The sequence below is a fragment of the Medicago truncatula genome, chromosome 6, assembly GCF_003473485.1.
Source record: "Medicago truncatula cultivar Jemalong A17 chromosome 6, MtrunA17r5.0-ANR, whole genome shotgun sequence".
Lineage (NCBI taxonomy): Eukaryota > Viridiplantae > Streptophyta > Magnoliopsida > Fabales > Fabaceae > Medicago > Medicago truncatula.
The window spans coordinates 33,427,235-33,430,664 of NC_053047.1; positions in this window are offsets into that span (position 1 = coordinate 33,427,235).

Genomic DNA, 3,430 nt, shown 5'->3' on the forward strand with positions numbered 1-3,430 from the left:
ATATGTAGTCAATTTATCTGTAAAGGGTTATGAAAAAGTAGTTTTTATATGGTGTTTTAGTTAACTATGAATATTCAATATTTGCATTGTATGTAATTTTTATAATCTATTCTGGTTTTTATCAAAGTCAAATGAATTGACAAAAGCTTTCCTCATTTTTTTCGCTAGATCAGGTCTGAGCTTCAATATTCAATCCATCTGGAATGTGGGAAGGATGGGATAATTAGTGAGGGTGTTCTTTCAGAATGTAAGTTGGTACTGATGCTTGGATCGATAGACCAAGGGCCTTAACTGGCAATTAGTTACACACATTCATGGAAGCGCGGGGATGTGACATAATGTTATGTGTTTTTCTAACCATGTTTGTTTGTGATTTTATTTTAGTGTTTTATTATGCAGGGTATCGAGCAGGAAGCGCAGTGGGATCCAATTCACATCTAACTTAGTGCTGATCAACAACGTTGCAGTGCAGTGGATATTGTAAAGACCTATGTGAAGGGATCAACAACCGGGTGGATGCCAATGAGCAGAAACTGTCTTGGCCGGTGAGTCAGTGTCAGTCTTTCAAAGTTACTAATAGTGAATGTCACAAATCTATGTTGGTTAAACAACTTAAGAACGAAAAAATGTTGAGAATTGTTGCAATACCAAGAATACTATCTGGAACACTAAATCAGACAAAACCATGGTCATAATTTACAGTTTGCCCTCTTACATAAGTTACTAAAACACTATCTGGTGTTTCTACCAAAACTAATTTACAAATTATAAAGTTTTCCATATATAAATTATTTCTACGTAAAGCTAGAGGTCATTCGGTAAAGGCAAAAGGTCATTCATTTTATTGATATAGAAACCAGATAAGTTTGCGAATAAAACGAGTAAGATTCAAACTAAAAATGCAAAAGCAAGATCAAGTAGTTTTTTAATATACTTGACAATCATATACTTCTTTGTGAAAAGTAAGAAAAATTTGCCTTACTTCAATATTTGTACGGTAGTTTATTTTATCTCTTATCTCAATATTTGTGTGTAAGCTGCATTTTCCAAAGGCTTTCTTAGTTATGTTATTTGATAGAAAAAAATTTATAGGGACTAAAACTTGAAATTTAAAATTTTTATAGGAATAAAAAAATATATTTAACATATTTTTTTAAACATAAGTCTTTGGTAATATTTGCATATTGACTACTTGAGTTCTCAAGATGCTGCTGGTTGAATAGAAGATTGCAGCTGGTTGCTGCGACTTTGGGGCATGAATGTTCTTATACCAGACCTTCATTTGATATATTCAAGGTCACATTTCTCTTTGCATCCACACTACCGTTTCTATTTGAAAACTTGGATAATGATATATGTCCCAGAAAAATTACTCGCGAAAGCATAACGACTCCCAACAGCTGAAGTTCATTTGCGATGGTGTCAGAAATGTTTGCTTCGTGATGAATAGCACTGCCCTTTGAACTTTTAGGCAGCATCTGACTTTGGTAATGGTATCATTTTCCATAAATCTCAAAGAAGTAGAAAAGAGGCTTTAAAATAGTCCCACGTCGACCCAAAAAGTGGCAAGCTATTGTTTATAAACTTTAATGTGTACCATAACAAAAAATATCATGAATTACCATAACAAAGTTCTAACAACAGCAGCAAGCAGCAAGATACAACATGTCATACCCCAAATTTTGACCACTTTTCTCTATTCTTACCCATTTTATTCATATTTTTAAAGTCGGGAATTTTCGTCGTTTCAAACGAAATTTTGGCAGAGAGGTTACTTTGAAGTACCTCATTTTTTATTCCGAGTCGGACCATCTTCTCTCTTTATTTCATTATTTAATCTCCATCTTTTATTAGTTTTAATTTTAATTTTGATTTTAAAATTGGTTACTTTTTTTTTATATATTTAATAGTTTATTTTATGTTCTTGTCCGATAATGTCAATGAGTTTGAAAAATTCCAGCAAGGGTCCAAAAATAATATATTTTTCCATACGCCTCATATTCAGGCAGATTCATAGGGTCAAACTTTTGTTTCCAAATCCAGTAACACGGTTGCTGCCTCTGCAAGTTGTTTCCTTTTTCTCTTCAACCCTAATGCTATAAAATCAAACCTGCAAAAAAGAAAGGGGAGGTGAGTTAGACTCCAATCATTGGCAGCCGCAGCTTTCACACAAAAACCCTAATTTCCTTTCTCGTTCCCAATTTCAGAATCAAAACCACCAAAATCATGAACAAACTCAAGAACAATATGAATATAACATGAACTTCATGAACACAACCTTTCCAGCAACATAACAACATAATAATTTCATCTCCTTTCAACAACCAACAAACCGAACCGGCGTGGAAACCAAGCAAGCCAATATATATATCCCCCTGATACCATGTGCGCGCCACCGTAATGTTCACCATACTCCGTTATTTTTATGCCATCAGATCTGGATTGTTCTAGGATCTGATGGCTACTGCGTGTTTTGATCTGAAATCATGTGTGTGTTCTCCTGTGTGAAATATGGTGTATTTTCTGTTTGAACCGTCAGATTGTTGATCTAACGGTCACTGTATTTCCTGTGTTATTTCTCTGCTTTTGTGCTGTTTTTTTTAAACCGTTAGATCTTAGATCCTGTGGCTATGATGTGATCTCTCTGAGATCAGATCTGAGCCTTCTGATTCATCAGGCGGTTCAGATCTGATCTGCCTGAGCCAATTGTTTTTTTAAGGCTAAATTGTATTTTTGGTCCCTTAACTATTTAGGTAGTATTGCTTTGGTCCCTTAATTGAAATTTGATTTATTTTAGTCCCTTAACTTTTCTCTGTTACACATTTTGGTCCTTTCCGTTAGTTTTAATTCAAAAACATTATGTTTTCTTCATTTTCTTGTGAAATTTTGCTGGGATTCTTGCTGTTGAAGGTTGATGGAGATGAAAATGAATCAAAGAAGATCAAGAAAACCTAACGTTTTTGAATTAAAACTAACAGAAAGGACCTAAATGTGTAACGAAGAGAAGTTAAGGGACCAAAATAAATCGAATTTTAATTAGGGGACCAAAGCGATACTACTTAAATAGTTAAGGGACCAAAAATACAATTTAACCTTTTTTTAAATTTCACTACTGTTTTCTTTTTTACACCTCTGTTTTTTTACTTTCTGGACCTCTTTCACTTACAAAATTTTTTCTAAAAGTTTACAAAAAATGTTTTACTTTGTGTTAATCATTTATTTACTGTTTTTTATTATTGTTATAGTATATTTGTATTAGTATTTTGAATCATCTCATGCATGTTTAATTTTTGTCATCTTATTTTATTGTTAATATTTTTAGCGTGTATTTAGGAATTGATGTAATTTAATTTGTGCACTTTATTTTTCTTGTCGTTTATTTTCTCTTGAGGCTTTAGCATGTATCTAGGTCCCTTGTAAATATCCATAA